This window comes from Mytilus californianus, unplaced genomic scaffold (assembly GCF_021869535.1).
Source record: "Mytilus californianus isolate M0D057914Y unplaced genomic scaffold, xbMytCali1.0.p SCAF_12, whole genome shotgun sequence".
Classification (NCBI taxonomy): Eukaryota; Metazoa; Mollusca; class Bivalvia; order Mytilida; family Mytilidae; genus Mytilus; species Mytilus californianus.
Genome location: NW_026262604.1, coordinates 19148352 through 19167796, shown reverse-complemented (window position 1 = coordinate 19167796; position 19445 = coordinate 19148352). Strand labels below are relative to the sequence as shown.

The 19445-nt window shown below is 32.9% G+C and overlaps 1 long non-coding RNA gene across 1 annotated transcript; it reads right to left on the bottom strand.

Annotated features, from left to right (window-relative positions):
• Nucleotides 1-7648: 7648 nt before the first annotated feature.
• On the bottom strand, nucleotides 7649-12967 carry LOC127721524 (uncharacterized). Its single transcript, XR_007991294.1, has 2 exons — nucleotides 12906-12967; nucleotides 7649-8164 (listed from the first exon to the last, which is right to left on the bottom strand). It is a non-coding gene; the product is annotated as an uncharacterized LOC127721524 (long non-coding RNA).
• Nucleotides 12968-19445: the final 6478 nt, after the last annotated feature.

Here is a 19445-nt window from a genome sequence, read left to right as displayed (position 1 = left end):
ACCAACATGTCGTTCTCCGTCAATTATCAATTAAAATGAGTGTCATTACATCTTCCACTACTCATTCCATACTTAATGCATGAAATAGATAAAACCAGATAAAGCTGAGAAAAAAATCCTTAGATTCTTTTTTTCAATTCAGTAATCAACATAGTTGATATCTATTTTGAACATTTTATAGATACATTTTACACCTCTCAACAACCATAACAGCCCTATTTCTCTTATCAAACATCAACTGAAATACTCGGCAAGGAATTTGTTTCCTTCCTCAAGACATTGTGTCACTACTTTACAGTCTATTCTACTTACTAGTACACTTGGTAAAAAACACCTGGTATTATTTTCAAATAAGGTCTACGAAAATTGTGGAATTAATTAATTATGGCGTGTCAAAAATGATTGATAGTTCTTGGTAAATTGCATGCTCATATTGGTGCTTTCGAATCTTTTCAAGGTTAAGATTATATACCTTATATACCACTTTGCCTCATTTTCTGATTAACAAAAAAATCATTTACCTAATTAAATGGGCATTTAAAAGAATGTGAATTTATATGTCTTGACTCTTGCATGTTTTTTAAATAACAAAAAACAAAATAAAATGCCGATTGGACCTGCTTTGAAATGATAACTGCACATATTTTTTTACTAATTAACATTTTTGATTGCTGTGGAGATTCCGTATATCGCCAAGTTATCGGAATTCCAATGGGGACTCACTGTGCACCACGTATTTCGGACCTGTTTCTGAGATGTAACGAATCATAATTTATTCCTAAAATCAGCAAAGACCCATTGAAACAACATCTTTTACAAAAATTTAATAACATTTTTATATATTTGGATGATATTTTGGCTTTCAACAATGACGACCTCAGTATGTACTCTGAAGAGATTATCGTCTTGAACCTATTTCAAATAAAGCTAATACTAAAAGATAATACTAATCGTTCCTGTATTTTTATATTAATATCTTAAGCGGGAAGCTTGATAATGAAAATGACAGTAAAAGGGATGATTTTCCTTTCCAATGTTTATTATTCGTTTTTAGATGGTGACGTTCCCTTGCAAAAAAAGCATAATTGTATGGTGTTTATACATCTCCACTCGTTCGATTCGAAGTGTATATGATAAAAGTTTTTTATCTTAACAAAAAAAATCTGTGTATTACTGAAAAATTATTACACCAGTGTTTTCTAAATCACAAACTTGTCAAGACCTTTATTAAATTTTATAATCGGTATATGGACATCATTCGCAAGAATACATATAAGTAACGACATCTTATACGTTCAGGTATTTCGCATCCCATCTTTTTTGGTAATATTCCATACAAAGCACAATCAAGTCGGCATACAACTCAGAAGCTAACCAAATCTTTAAACAGACTTATTCAGAAGGGATGTAGTTACGATACTGTTGTCTGGTCATTTTTTTTTTTTTTTTTGAATTAATATTGATTCACTCATATGGTCTTTGCATCGGAAATAGACAACGAACGGGATTTGTGCTTGACTTTAATATGATCAAATCATAATCTTACGATCAGTTTAATTGCATATTGTCTGGAGCTGGCAGTAGTCCTTTATTACTTTATGTTGATCAAGGTAGTTTTACTTAGTTTCTTCTATTACCTAGTTTAACATCGGCCTCTGACTTCTGTGTTTTACTGTGCGTATTGCTGTATGTTAGTTTATTTCTAATTGACTTGAGGTATAGTGGGAGAGTTGAGATCTCAAACAACATGTAAAGTCTCGCCACATTTTTTTGCCTGTCCAAAGTCAAGAACATCTAGTCTTTGTTAGTCGTATGCTTTGTTTTAATTTTGGATCATTTTTAGCTCACCTGTCCCGAAGGGCCAAGTGAGCTTTTCTCATCACTTGGCGTCCGTCGTCCGTCGTCCGTCGTCGTCCGGCGTCGTCCGGTGTCGTCCGTCGTCGTCCGTCGTCGGCGTTAACTTTTTACATTTTGAACTTCTTCTAGAGAACCACTGAATGGAATGAAACCAAACATGGCATGAATGTTCCTTATGAAGTGCTGACCAAGTGTTGTTACTTTGTAGCGGATCCATCATCCAAGATGGCCGCCAGCGGGGGACTTAGTTTAACATAGGACCCTATTGGAAATACATACAAATGTCTTCTTTTAGAGAACCACTGAATGGAATGAAACCAAGCATTGCATGAATGTTCCTTATGAGGTGCTGACCGAGTGTTGTTACTTTGAAGCCGATCCATAATCCAAGATGGCCGCCAGCTGGGGACTTAGTTTAAGATGGGACCCTATGGGAAATACATACAAATGTCTTCTTTTAGAGAACCACTGAATGGAATGAAACCAAACATGGTTTGAATGTTCCTTATGAGGTGCTGACCGAGTGTTGTTACTTTGAAGCCGATCCATAATCCAAGATGGCTGCCAGCGGGGGACTTAGTTTAACATGGGACCCTATGGGAAATACATACAAATGTCTTCTTTAAGAGAACCACTGAATGGAATGAAACCAAACATGGCATGAATGTTCCTTATGAGGTGCTGACCAAGTGTTGTTACTATGAACTGATCCATAATCCAAGAAGGCCACCAGCAGGGGACTTAGTTTAACATAGGACCCTATGGGAAATACATACAAATGTCTTCTTTTAGAGAACCACTGAATGGAATGAAACCAAACATGGCATGAATGTTTCTTATGAGGTGCTGACCGAGTGTTGTTACTTTGAAGCCGATCCATAATCCAAGATGGCCGCCTGCAGGGGACTTTGTTTAACATCGGACCCTATGAGAAATACATACAAATTTCTTCTTTTAGAGAACCACTGAATGGAATGAAACCAATCATTGCATGAATGTTCCTTATGAGGTGCTGACCGAGTGTTGTTACTTTGAAGCCGATCCATAATCCAAGATGGCCGCCAGCGGGGGACTTAGTTTAACATGGGACCCTATGGGAAATACATACAAACGTCTTCTTTTAGAGAACCACTGAATGGAATGAAACCAAACATGGCATGCATGTTCCTTTTGAGGTGCTGACCAAGTGTTGTTACTTTGAAGCTGATCCTTCATCCATGATGGCTGCCAGATGGGGACAATGTTTAACAAAGGACCCTATGGACAATACATACAAATGTCTTCTTTTAGAGAACCACATACTGAATGGGTTGAAACCAAACATGGCATGAATGTTCCTTATGAGGTGCTGACTAAGTTTTGTTACTTTGAAGCTGATCCTTCATCCATGATGGCCGCCAATGGGGGGACTTCCTTTAACATAAGACCCTATGGGAAATACATACAAATGCTTCTTCTAGAGGTGCACTGAATGGAATGAAACCAAAACATGGCATAAATGTTTCTTATGCGGTGCTGATTAAGTGTTGCTACTTTGTTGCCGATTTACTGTTCAAGATGACCACCAGGATTTTTTATTAAATTACAGGACCAATATTAAACCAAATTTGGCCTCACTCATTAATAGGGTATCTGTTATGATTTTAATCTATTTTTACATGATTTCCAAAACCAAAGTAGAATCAGGTGAGCGACACAGGCTCTTGAGAGCCTCTAGTTATATTTCGGAGTTAAATGTGGCATCCATTTCGCTGAAATGGTATTCATTATTTTTAAGGGGTCAGCAGAATTCCGCCTCAACCATGTCCATGTGTGGGATTATCACACTGCGTTGACAACCCATTGGTGGTTTTGGGCTGTTTTTGGCTTGTTTTTTTAAGTCGGGTCTTTATCTCTTTGACCCAGTCCGCGTTTCCATTCTTATTTCTATAAGTCATTCATAAAAAAATTGTGTAGGTACAACAAACATGTAACAACTTAATCAGGGATTCTGAAAACCACGTAATGTATAAAAATACACGTTCTGAAAATCTTGACATCAATAATTAAAACAAACGCAGCGAATTTATACATGGGTTGGCAAACCAGTGCTATATAGTTCGTACGTTGAGTTACGATCATAAGAAACTTTTGTTTGAAATCTCGATTTCTTGAAGATGTGGAATGATTGACTATTACGAACCTGACATACAGGGAACAAACGACGTAGTTGAAATCAACTTAAGATCACCGTACGGCCTTCAACAATGGGCAAATCCCATACTGTATAGAAAGTTATAAAATTCCACGAGATAACAAACTGTTATACAATTCAAACGAGAAAACAAAAGGTTTGATGTAAGTAAGCAAAAATTTAAAAAACAACATGTATGCTAGACAGCAGTTTACGACAAACACGTATTACAGACTCCTGACATGGGACAAGACATACAGAATGTTGTAGTATAACTGTGGCTGTATAGCAACACATACCAATGCTAGTACCAATACACAGAAATTAAGAGATGTTCTGACTATGTTTAATTAATGACATTTTAACATGTAATTCATTTTATTCCAATAAATTTAATCAATATATACAAATTGACAATTAAAAATATATCGAATCTCATCCTACCACAGTATTTGTTTTGTATAATCTGTGAGATGCATATCCTTGAAAAAACATTATTAACATAATTATTTTTTTAATTATATTACAAGGAATCATGGCTGCCTAAAGATTTTACAATAGATAATTAAATTCCAAATTTCACCAATATTTGTTATTGGTACTATCACCAATATGCAATGAATTGATTTAATTTTTCTTAAACAATACACCTATCATGTTTTATGAATGTTATGTCACATATGAAGTACATATGGCTTTACTGAAACACAACCAAGAAAACCTAAGAGTTAGCAACACAAACCCCCTCACAAACTGAGATTGGTCTCAAATACTCTCTCGTGAAGCGTACTTAAATAGTGATCTTTATATCGACTAGTAGCCCCCGTAATTTTGTTCAAGGCAAGTTCAAATTTTGTTTTTCACTATCGTGAAAATAAAACTTTTGAGCGGAGTATACGAATCCTGGTGAATATGACTTTACACCAAGTCTTGTGAATATACAAATCAATCGATAACAGTGATTATGCATACATATAAAAAAGAAGATGTGGTATGATTGTCAATGAGACAACTCTTCACAAGAGACCAAATGACACAACTATAGGTCACTGTACGGCTTTCAACAATGAGCAAAGCCCATACCGCATAGTCAGCTATAAAAGGCCCCGAAATGACAAATGTAAAACAATACAAACGAGAAAACTAACGGCCTAATTTATGTACAAAAAAATGAACGAAAAACAAATATTTAACAACTCAACAAACGACAACCACTGAATTACAGGCTCCTGAATGCATAGTTGCGTTATCTACGACTTTGGGGTAAACGTTTCTTTCATAAAAACCTTGCAAAGAGAAAATCAAATAATACTCTAGTGAAGTTTTAATTTTTGAAAATGCTGACTGTATTTCAACAGATCATTTAAGAAGAGATGAGTTGAAAGTACAAAATGTTTCAAACGGTTTTGACTTTTCATCATACCACTAGTATTTACCATGTTTACTATTCATGAATAGAAGATTTAACCAAATTAATCATTGTTGAATATTTATGATTTGCTTGTAATTGATGGATATTTACTTTAAAACATTACCTTACATTTAAGATCTAATTTAAGAATGTTATTTCTTTTATGAATTGAGTTGTCTACAATACATACAGTAATTGCTTATCAAACAAATTTATTGGTCCCAAAAGGTCTAGTTTAAATTCTAGGTATTGCTAAAAATAAAAGTTACAGGACGGTACTTTAAGTGGTTTCTCTCTCTCTCTCTTTCTCTCTCTTTTGACAAGTTAACCGCAATTGTTACAACTTTTTAAAGAAGGTAAATATATCTAGTCCTTTAAATTTTGATAACAATTGTGGATAGTAAAGGTCGCAAGAGCATATAGAAGAGGGAAAATCTTTGCTAAATCATTAACTTTCTTCACCAGTGAATGTTGTGGACAGATCTCACATTATAAACAAATTTGAGGCTTCCTTGATCGAGTAAAGTGTTCGGGGTTGAATAAGTTTTGCAGTTAATGACTGTGAAATAAATATACTGAGGTTTATATTTTTCTTTACAAATACATTTCTACAAGAGTGGCGAAAGATACCAAAAGGACACCGATTGTTTGTTGAAACACACGTCCTCCAAACATACAATTATGTTGTCAACCAATAAGTTCAGTTTCAGAGAATTTTTTTGTGTGAATCAGAATGATTTTTTCCAAAGTAGGATTTATTTCTGTCTAAAACAAGACACTTGTATCTACGTTTGCCATTCTTTTTTATGAAACAAAGCAGGACTAACCTTTTTTAAATTACATTTTAGTTTAGAAAGGGGAATACTTGTGTAAAGTGTAGAAAAGTCAAATGTTTTAATACTGTTGCAAGATGAAAAAGTCTTAGATTGTATGTACTATAAAAGATCTTTTGAACATCTGATTCACGACACCTCTAGAATAAGTAGTTTCACACTAACTTTGAAGCCCGGCTTTGGTTTAAGATAAAATTGATGTTAATAATTTGGAAAGTTGTTTTGTTGAGCACTTGGAAGACCCAGCAGTAAACTGTTGTTTGTAAGTACACTTGTGTGTACAGTAATGGAACATACAGTTCTTCGTCTTTGGTAGAAATTACAAAGGAACATAGAACAGACCTATGAATATCCAGGGTTTCCTCTTTAGTAAGTGTCGTGGGGTTATATGCTGAGTTTCAAGGTAAATTTTCAATACGTAATTCATTTATCAAGAAGTTTATGTAATGTGATTTACACAAACACGATGTCATTCATGTTATTTAGAGCTTTATCAGCGGTGACAACAAAAAATGTGTCATGGAGGTAGGACAAGTGTTTTACAACTTTAGGGTTTTTAAAGATTGATGTAGCATGGGTATTAATAGACTCATTCAGTTTCTTAATTCTAATTTGTATAACGAGCTCGCAGCCTTAATCCATACAATTTGCCGTCATTTTTCAAAACTATGGAAAAGAACAAAAAAAAAGTTATTATTGAGTTCAGTCAGTAAATAAATGTTTTTAAAACATAATTCAAAATAACGGTACATAATTAATATATATTAATAATAATGCTTAAAACGTGCACAAAATTAGTTAGCATACCAAGACTATTAACATAATAAAAAAAAATGGCAAAGGAATTTACAAAAAATTGTTTAATAATGAAAACTCAAAATAAATTTTTCAATATCCTTGAAAAGTTAATTATTATGAACATGTTTAAAAAGCAATAGTTTTGCCGTAACCTAGACAAAACATGTTAAATCGCAAGGTCTTCATAAGCTGCCATCTGTTACACTCGAGTGTGAAAGGTGGAAACTTTCTTTATTGTAGAATCACCCATACAGATCGAATAGTAACGGCCAGAGTTAAGTGACCAGAACATCATATAAGTAAGTTGTTTCAAACAAAACATGTAGTCCGACCTGTATGCTATAGGCTTTAACATGTTAGGCTTGTTGACAAGATCATTGTCAATAACGACGCTATTGAAATAACTTCCGTCAATAATTGGACAAGCAAGACTTCATACTATGTATGCATATTATGTTTACCAAGGAGATATACTAGATAAATCGTAATCCATCAAATGTTCATGTCAACATTTTTAGTTAATAAAGAAATGTTTTTGAAATGTGAAATACCTACTGTTATAAGAGATAACACATGTTAAGAATAATATATATTTATTGGCGAAGTAAGACCACGGCTTCTGTCGGTTACCAACCCATGAACAAAGGGTCTTTGGGTAACCGTAAATTAAAATTGCAAATCAAATCTTTAAAATAGAATAGATAATTAAAATTGAAATAAAACTAAAATGTAATGAAATTATGAATTAATAGTGTGCTGAATTGAACCCTGGCAACAGATGTCCAAATCAACATGAGAAACTACGTTTGAAGTGTAAATGAAGATTAAATGGATTAATGTTCTAAATTAAATAATAATAAATCAAGTTTATCGGTACTGGTGCAGCCTATAAAGTCCGCCGTCCATGACCTCTGGCAACAGACGGTCATAACATCATCTTTGATCAGTGCATTATTATTGTCAATACATTATCACTTCACCATATGGAGGTCATAGTTCGGTTATTTGTGTTTACATAAACACAAACAGATCCAGAAGCCGTGACAGGTTTTCTTTAAAGTTGAAGTATATGTACAGACAACACACATAAATCTGTAAAATAAAAACAAAAACAGCAGTATCGAAAATAAAGGGAGAGGCCGGGTGGGTATCAAGTAATCATGTGTATACTAAATTAACTCAATAATCTGACCTTAAATCAATATAAATCCTTGAAGATAGCGTTTGCAAAATTTGTGATGAGGAGTGCAAGAACAGTTAATTTATATGTAGTGCAATAAATTTAGACATGCGCGTCTGCTTTGACCCGCTAATGAACTATTGCTGGTCTTCCTCTGATAACGCGATTTAATGGTCGAGCCCTTTAAATCGAATTATAAGAGATAACACATGTTAAGAATAATATATATTTATTGGCGAAGTAAGATCACGGCTTCTGTCGGTTACCAACCCATGAACAAAGGGTTTTTGGGTAACCGTAAATTAAAATTGCAAATCAAATCTTTAAAATAGAATAGATAATTAAAATTGAAATAAAACTAAAATGTAATGAAATTATGAATTAATAGTGTGCTGAATTGAACCCTGGCAACAGATGTCCAAATCAACATGAGAAACTACGTTTGAAGTGTAAATGAAGATTAAATGGATTAATGTTCTAAATTAAATAATAATAAATCAAGTTTATCGGTACTGGTGCAGCCTATAAAGTCCGCCACTAAACAAATTCGAAAATTTCTGTCATAACAGAATGTTTCGAAAATTGTTACCGCCAACCAGTACTATGAAGGTGATTTATTTAAAAATAAAAAACCTGTATGTTAATGAATCTGACCGCCGTAACTACAAGCTAACAGATTCCCGAAGCCATGGACCTACTTCGCCGTTTTGTGGACAAATTGTATGTGAAAATTTTATAATGTCAAATAAACCTTGCTGTAACCTATACAAAAACAAATCATTTCCGATATCTGATAAATGAACACCGTCTAAAAATAAATCTGGATTGTCTTCGGATATTTCTGGATATCTAATATAAGCACCGCCATGTTTGATGATATATGTAGCTGCTAAACTATTTAATCTAACTCTAGTTCTGTTCAAAGATCTGTGTACAACCTCATTCCTGTATTTCAATCTGGGTAAAATTTGAGACCAAACAAATTTTGACTGTGGTAGTAAGACCCGAAGGCAATCAATTACTTTTAAAATATCGTGTCCTAATACACATGACACTTTTTGTCCGATATCATTTCCACCACAGTGAAATACTAAACTTGCGGGGGTTCTTCAAATGTAAGCAAATGTTTGACTTTGGGTATTATCTCACAAATCCTCATTCCACTTTTTCCTTGCCACCATATTGTAGTTTTTATTCGTTCCAAACCTAAATTTACACCATCGACGGACCTTCTAGCATGTACAAATGCATGTTTGATGATTGAAGAACCCACCAACCAAACACTCTTTTGTTGACCTGAAAGTCTTAAAGTGACGATCAGGCGAGTATTCAAATTTCAAATTAATAATGTACAATATATACAAACAAATAAATGATGACACATATTAAATTTGACTTGCTAACTTTAGCGTTGGTATTCTGATATATCTTTTATAAGCTTTCGATTCCCAACGACCAAAATCCTGAATTTCATCATCAGAAAACCCCATTTTCGAAGACTGAGATGCAGCTCCGATCCTAAAACTATGACTTTGAAAATTATCCGATGTAATATTCGCCACATTCAGAGCTTTCTTTAGAACAGCGTTAAACTGATCACGTGTAACATAGTTTCCACCGAAGTGTATGAATGCAGGACCAATACTTTTGGGCCTGGCAATAAAATATCTCTTTAATAAATGAACAGGACATACATGAGAATTAATTGAAGGTATAATTATTAAACTACCTTTGCCTAACTGATCAGTTTTTGAAAATTTTAGGTTGATAGAAACGTTATTTTCCGAAAAACTAAAATCATCTAACGACAAAGTGTGAGAATGTGCCAGTGATTTATTGACTACTAATTCCCCTGTCCTGAAAAAGCCGAAATAGGCCAAACTAAACAACCCCGAAAACAATAAGGTCTCATACTGTGAGAGACATACAGATGGTAATAGTGAAATCAATTTATCTAAAATCTGTGGCGTAATTGGCAATCTTGAATCCGCTCGTTTGTCAAGCCTTTCCATTCCAATTAACATTTTTTTAATTATAAAATTTTGAGTGTTATCAGTAATATTTAACATTTTACATTTAAAGGCTATACCAAAAATATAAGACTTGACAGTAGACGGAGCATAACCTCGCACAGATAAATATGCTATAAAGTTACAGATAACATTAAGTGAGGGTGGCCAAACAATGGCATGTCCGTGTGAAGATCTAAATTGATCAAATGACCTGACAGCAGTTTCATAAGTGTCACTTGTGTTTGGTGAGATTGAAGCCGTTAACAACTTGTTGGATTCAAATTTGAGATCACTTGTAGAAAAGACTGTGGGACCTTTTCTGGTTCTTGTAGAGCCTCTGGAGACATGCGACGAAACCGTGCCCACTGTTGACGAGAAATTGCATCCGCAATACAGTTTTTGTTTGATGTAATATGCATTGCTTTGAACTGAATATTATAAACCATAGCTTTTAAGACTAAAGGACGAAGAATATGCATTACCCTTCTTGATCTAGACGTTTTAGAATTCAAGATATGAACAAGTGCTTTATTGTCAACGTGTAAGATAATTTTTTTATTCGCAAAGGTCTCATACCACAAATGAAAGGCTAATACAATAGGTAATAACTCTAAAAATGTAATGTCCTTTAATATATCGCAACCTAACCAAAATGACGGCCAAGGAAAGAAAGCCCAATTAGGATGTAAATACGAAGCACATCCACCAAATGCACTACCAGCACTATCAGTAAATAACTCCATATCAACATTTGATATCCAATCGGAATCGGGAAAATAAAATTTGCCGTTAAAACAATCTAAAAAAAACGACCACAGCCTTATGTCTTCCTTAATTGACGCAGTGAGCCTTATATGGTGCCGAGGATTTGATATTCCTGACATTGCATCATAAAAACGTCTGTTGAATGCCCTACCCGTAGGGATCACTCGCGAACAAAAATTCAAAATCCCTGTAAAAGACTGGAGAACACGTAATGTTGTTCTTTTTTTGCCTAACAAGTTTGAAATTATTGTTTTCAATTTTAGCAATTTCTCTTGGGGAATTTTTACTGACATTTCAATTGTATTAATTTCAAGCCCCAAAAAAGTAAGAACATGAGTTGGACCGACGGTCTTGTCATGTGCCAAATGAACTCCTAAGTGATCACATAAACAATCAAATTCACTCATCAGGTTAAGGCAAGTTGAATCAGCCCCCGGGCCTGCAAACAAAAAATCATCTAAGTAGTGTATAACACTATCCGATCCCGTTTTGTCCTTAAAGATACATTCTAAAAATGTTGAGAATTTCTCAAATGTTGCACAAGACAAACTACAACCTTGAGGCAAACAGCGGTCCACGAAGTAAAAGTCCAAAAATTTGAAACCCAATAACTCGAAATCATCCGGGTTTACTGGTAAAAGCCTAAATGCCGAGCTGATATCTTTTTTTCCAATTAGGGCGAACTTTCCTTGGCTACCCACCATATCTAGTGCGTGGTCAAACGGCGTATAAGTCACAGAACACAAGCCCTTATCAATATAATCATTTACGCTTAAACCGTGTGGAAACGATAAATGCTGTATAAGCCTCCAAGAACCATCCTTTTTAGGACATAAGCCAATCGGAGACAATCTTAGATTAAAAAGAGGTATATTGTTAAAGGGGCCAGCTATTCTATCCAAATTAATTTCTTTCAATAATTTTTTTGCAACTTCAACTTCATTGCCAAAAACAGAAACTAGATTTCTACAATCAGTAGTCATCCTAGGTCCATTATAATTTAGACGAAAACCTTCCAAAAATCCCAAATTTAATTCCGAAGCGACTATTGTATTACTATAATTTCCCAAAAACTTGCAAAGAACATCAAATTTAATTGGCGTATTAGCGATTGAATGAACCGTGGAAAGCTGGTCGCTGGAATCTGACAGCTGCCCTTGGATTAGCACTCGAGCCTCGTTGTGAACTGTTATTTGGTTGTCCAGCAGCGAATCTAGGACCACGCCTAAAATTAAAATTTGTCTGAGCACCATAAAATCTTGTACAGTTTACCGATGGGTGAATACCTGTACAACGTAAACAACTATGTGAATAATGACAGTTAGGCCTAGTACAGGAGCCATTGTTATAATCATAACACTTATACACATTAGTTACATGGTTTTGGTTATTTTGTGTGTTATCATCATACATGAAGAGTAACCAAAGCTCTAAATCACTGTTCCCCAGTTACAAGACGGCATTCTTATTTTTTTTAAACGGAATTGCTCGTCGTACCTCTTCCAGCCTAAACCGGGAACCCTACTAGCTCCCAGTCGTATGTTACTCATGTATTTCAGAAGCCCTCTTGCCTCTCCCAAATGACTTGACAAATAAATATCAATAAAAATCAGAAATGCATCAGTCCACTGACTAGTTTTATTAATCTTTACTGTTGATGCTTTTGGTTTAGATTGTAGAACACCATCTTTTATTATTAAAGTATTAGAATTATCATCAATAGGTACTGGGTTCGACAGTAAACAGCCCAGATCAATATATTCACCATTTAAGATTTTTTGTCTGATATTGCTCGAAACATTATTACCCAAATCATTGCTGATGCTGGGAATTTCATGTACAGAATTGACATTAGATTCAAAATTTTGAAATGTACCTTGTTCATTGATGTTTTGTGAATACACAGGCATTACGGACTCTTCATTATTCGGCAAATCCACTGAACTGTTAGACATGGTAGATGGTCCTGGTGCATTAGATGTTGGAAATTGCATCCGGGGCGGCACTACATCATGTTCTGTTTGGGACGGTGCAGCTGTCCTGTCATTCTCAGTAACACGGGCTGTTCTCCTTCTTTTAACGCCTTTTCCCCTCGCGACAGTTTTTCCCCTAGGCATCACTAACCTTCCAATAAATGAACACAGTATAAATAAAATAATAATAGTTGTCAATCTTAAAATATATGTATAACTAAATATAAAAGTAAACATGAAATGAACAACGCAATATCTATGACGGAAAAGAATTGATAATAAATCAATTAATCAAATGTCAATTTAAAGCATTTACCGAATATTTCTTAACGAAAGCCTAGTTAAATATAATTCACTGAAATAATTCACAACATCAAATAACAATTAGGTGTACCATGGATAATACACCTTATCGCTAATCCCGCTTGACCCGAGAATCAGTCCCGCTCGACGTCATACAACAATCACTTTTCCATTGTGGCGTCAGATATTTTCTATTATGACGTCAAAATTTTACGGGAACTTGTGTGATGTCCAGTAATGGCGGACAAATAGCGAAAAGGTGTATTGTATTGTCTAGCGATATTAGATGACTCTCAGCGCGCATCGAATATTTAGTATAAATTACATACCTGATAATAGGAAGCTACCAGAATAATCTGCATAACAAAATGTAATTAGCATAGAAAGCATCAACATGAGATGCCTCAATAAAAGACAAAGCAATAATATGAATGAAACTAAAAATTGAATTAAATCAAACATCATAATTCGTTATATAGGCATATAATAAACATAAACAAATAAAATCGATTGAATGTATTAAAATTAAATATCAAGTAATCATGTGTATACTAAATTAACTCAATAATCTGACCTTAAATCAATATAAATCCTTGAAGATAGCGTTTGCAAAATTTGTGATGAGGAGTGCAAGAACAGTTAATTTATATGTAGTGCAATAAATTTAGACATGCGCGTCTGCTTTGACCCGCTAATGAACTATTGCTGGTCTTCCTCTGATAACGCGATTTAATGGTCGAGCCCTTTAAATCGAATTATATTATGCAATCGGAACAAGTAAAAATAATGAATATTTGACTGAACATAATTTTTTGTTCATACCGTTTTATTTTCATTTACCAAACTTCCTCAAAAAAGTTAAAAGTTTAACGCCAAATGAATGAAAAAAATATTGAGACCCTTCATTATCTTCATAGACTAAATTCAAAGAAAATATTTAATATAAAAAAATACTAAGTACGATTTATGAGAACAGCCCTTACATTCTACGCCCAATAACCAGTTGATGTATTGGTTAATTAAAGGTAAATACAGTTATTGAAAAGCTCTTTTATTAGGTAGTTTTATCCTATATATGTTTTTATTGTCCATTAAAGAACTCAACTACATCACAGAACCGCTTATTACGACAAGTTTAAAGAAAATGAAAACATCATTATTTCTGATTCATTACATTTTTATCAATATTTTGTTAAAAGTTCAATCAAAAAGATTCTTTACAAAAACCTATTACTTTTTATACTTCCATATTTGGACGATAACATTGGATGCATTTTAAATGGAAAATAAAGCCCTTTCAATTCCTAAAATTAAAGTTTAGTCACATTAGCATCTACGTATGTCACGAAAAAAGAGAACACTGTCTTTTTTGTAGAATCGCCCATACAGATTAAATAATAACGGCCAGAGTAAAGTGACTCTAACATAATATTAGATAGTTGAATTGAATAAAACATGCAGTCCGACCGGTAAGCTATAGGCTTCAACATGTCTGGCTTGTTGACAAGATCAGTGTCAATAACAACTCTTTTTAAATTACCTTCGGCAATACCTGGACAAACGTGGCTGCACAGTATGAAAGCAGATTTGGTTTCGATATCATGAACAAAGGAGGTATTATGAATCAATTCCGATCAATCAAATGGTCATGTCTTTCTCTTTAGTTTACATTAAATAGTTTTTTGTTATTGAAATATGAAATGGCAACTGTTATGTTATGCACTCGGACCAAGTAAAAATAACGAATATTGGACTCAACATTAAAGGGGCACTAGCTACAAGATATATACAAAATTTAAGATATGATTTTTTTTGTTCAATCATTAATGAAAGTGAAATAGTGAAGTAATAATTCGCTTTTAGCAGCCAGTATGGTTCAATTTTGTCAACATAAGCTAAGAAACATCGATGATTAATTATTTACTTGCAAGTGAATAATTCAACCTCATTGAATCCGTATTCATGTGAACTTTAATGTAACCCCTTAGTTAGAGATGGATAACGCATGAAATTGTTCGTGTTCAGCTATTAAAAGGGAAAGAATGTCAACATTTGAAGTGAAACAAAGGTAAATCATTTGATTGACTGATTCGATTCGCAAAAAAATCATTGTTATACAGGTAAAAACGATGATTAAATATATTTTAACCGATAATATGAGATTAAACAGATCTAGAAAAATCCAATTGCACGAGCTCGCTTTCTATTTCTATTTCTATTTATGTTTATATCGCTTTTATGACCATCGGCAGTATTCGGAGGGCAACTCGATAGTTAATTAGATGGCGTCTAGACTTAAATACACACGAAACGATGAGACATATTATCGAGCCCATGCCTTATATATTGTTTATTTCATGCTTTTTAAAATTGGAATAAATGTTTTAATATGTTATAAATCAAATATGAGAATTTGAGTCAAATCGGTGAACATGAATTTGACTGCTAGTGCCCCTTTAATTTCTTTCATACATTTATTTTTTTCATTTACCAAACTTCATCAAGGAAGCTAAAGCTAAACGTCTAAGAGAATGGAAAAACAATATATTGAGACCCTTCATTTTCCTCGTACTAAATTCAAAGATAATGTTGAAATTTGTGAACAAATACTAAGAACTATTGTTGAGAACAGCACTTACATTTTACATCCTCTTACCTTTAGGTGTAATTGTAAAATATAGGTAAAGATAGTTATTGAAAAGGTCTTTTATTGTGTACTGTTACCCTATGTGTGTATTTAATTGTCCATTTGAGAACTGAACTACGTCCAAGAACTGCTTATTATGATAAGTTTACAGTAAATGAAAAGATCATTATTTGTGAATATTATATATGTAAGAAAAGGTCGATCAGTCAAGTTCATTTAAAAAGATCATTTACAAAAACATTTAAATGTATATACGTGCATATTTGGACGAGAAAATTGAATGAATTTTAAATGGAAAATTAAGCCTTGACAATTCGTTGAATTTTCATTCAGTCACATTGTAAAGTTAATTATTATGAACATGTTTTAAAAGCAATAGTTTTGCCGTAACCTAGACAAAACATGTTAAATCGCAAGGTCTTCATGAGCTGCCATCTGTTACACTCGAGTGTGAAAGGTGGAAACTTTCTTTATTGTAGAATCACCCATACAGATCGAATAATAACGGCCATAGTAAAGTGATCCGAACGTAATATTAGTAAGTTGTTTCAAATAAAACATTTAGTCCGACCTATATGATATAGGCTTTAACATGTTAGGCTTGTTGACAAGATCATTGTCAATAACGACGTTATTCAAATTACTTACGTCAATACTCGGTTAAGCAAGAATTTACACTTTGTATTCATATTCTGTTTCGATATCATCTACAATGAAGATATAATAGACAAATTCCAATTTATTAAATGGTCAGGATACATCTTTATGATTTATTTTAATGTTTATATTCTGCCATTGTTTGATTATTGTTGCAATATATAGGGAAGTTGTTATGAAAGTGGAATAAATAAACTAAATAAGTTATTAAAGAAATCTGCTAGGGTTATAGTAGAAGCTGACATAATGACATCATCCAGTTTATTGTTTAATAGTTTAAACTGGTTAAATGTGGAAAAACGCATTCAATATCAAAAGCCAATACTTGTATTTAAATCATTAAATGATATGGTTCCTAACTATTTACAAGAAAACTTTCATTTTACTGGTAATCAAAATTATAATTTACGTTCAGCTGATGAAAAATTATTTATCTCCCGAAACCAAAAACAAACTTTTTAAAGAAAACATTTACATATTCAGGTTCTCAAATATGGAACAGTTTACCAAATGAAATAAAAATGAGTAATACACTTGTATCTTTTAAAACAAAATGTTACAAATTTTTCATCAATTGTGCAAATTAATATGCTTTTTCATTATTATCTAGATACAATTGTATATTGTGTATAATATATCATTATAATACTGTATGTACTTATAAATATGTTATTATTATTTTGAAGACTCTCGGGAAGATTAGTTTTAACTAATTGGATTATCCACTTGAAATAAAGATTATTTATTAATTTATTTACAAGTTTGATCGTTTATATAAATATACATTGTTAATTTCCATTGTTTAATGCAATGTAGGCATACATATATAATAATTTTGCAGCTGATTTAATAGTTTTAGGTAAATAAATTGAAGGAAAAACTACGGTTTCTTATTGGTGCATTATGAATAAAATTATGATCTATCATAATTAACTTTCATTCATATACACCTCTATGTCTTGCATTGTTCTGGACATAATATTCAATTTCCTGTTAATAGTATTATAATAGGCACATTATATTAAGCAATTGTTGTGTTGCTCTTTTAGATGTCTTTTAACACTCTGTTTTGAAAAAAAACGATTTGTTATATATACTGCACAAAATGGGTTCTCAACTAAAATTTTAAATTCTCATATGCTGTTATACAAATTATTGATATCTTTAGAATGTTTATGATCATTTTGTGTTACTTTCTACGAAATTTCACCATGTTCTGGGAAAGATTGAAGCTTTTATTTTATTTTCTATTAAATTGGTTTTTTTTATAGTATCAACATATGGTAATCTTTCTTCAAGCATACCGCCATACGGATTCGTTTCATCTCTATGGGTAGCAGATTCTGCTGAACAAATTTTATTGGTTTTAAAAAAATATAGGATGTCTATATAATTATCTTATTACATTGAGAGGTTGTTTTTATACAATTTACAACTATTATTTTTGTATACAGAATATTTTAGAATTGCGTTAGCGGATTATACAAAAAAAATATGGAAATAGCATCTTCATCTTTGCAGGATGCTGATATGGCTTTATAAAGTACCATATTGAATACACCAGCATTTATATGCTGGCATCTAATCTAACTATATATATAGACTTTGATATACCTTTTGTTTGGATCGTGGCATCCCAATTATATGCATGCAGACTTATCTTTCTTTTTGGATGTTCATCCATTAGAGTTAATCTCTGGGATGCTTCTTTGGATGCTAACATCCTTTTTTTTTTGGATGCTGGCATCTGTTTCTGTGCAAGCTGGTGGCCGTTTTGTACAAAGGCTAACATCTTTGCATTAAATGTTTCTTTATGTATATATATTATATTTGACCAGGTGACTTAAGTTGAATCGCTCAATTGAAAAGTCTTTTATCTTTTAGAAAAAAAGTCGAATATTTGTTGTTTGTTTATTACCTATATAAAAAATATATTGGAAAAGCGCATAAATCTAAAACTGGTGACTATTGTAATGAATTACAAAAATACAAATACAAAGAAACAGTATATATACAATATTATATTGTATCAAAGAGTGTTTGGAGTTACTGAAAAAAAGATTAATGTCATAGCCTGCTGAAATGATATCATAGACATACACTCTACAATTCGGATTGGTGACTGCACTTTATAAAGGTGCTTCATATGAAGTCTGTTAGCCTGCATTATCATTTTGTGTCTATGACGAACCTCCATTTTTAATTAAAGTACATATTGGCATTAAATATATAAGATATCATAAGGAGATCTGTCATCCTCAGTTGCCTGCATACAATAATACATTTACCGCTTTCATAACAATACAAAATCTTTATATTTTTTATTACAATTATCAGTACTTGACTGCTGGTCTCTTTCATCTGTACGTACTGAATATTTTCAATATCACTAGACTTGCTGTATGCAACTTCCCATGAGTCGGCACATCATGTCATGATCTATTTTCATTTCAATCACAAAACTTACATTTTCTTTATCACGATCATTGTTAAGCATGTGTCTTTTTTCTGTATTTAACATTTATCAATCGTTTAATAAAATCAGTTACATGAACTAGAGCTTTCTAACTTTCTTTATCGTTTATTACTAATCTGAAATCATCTGGAATCGCAAATGATCATGATGATCTGGTGCTGTTTGGATGTTTCGTCGCCTAAATTCAACCTGTCCAGTAACTCTAAAGTGTTACGATACTTTATACACAGCACATAAATAGTAACCGGAAAGGAACAGCCACTGCTTAACAAATGCTGAAACGAGAAATGAAAATCCAACATAGTTTCAATCACATAATATTTATTTATTGATTTAGTTTACATATTTTTTTTTAATATC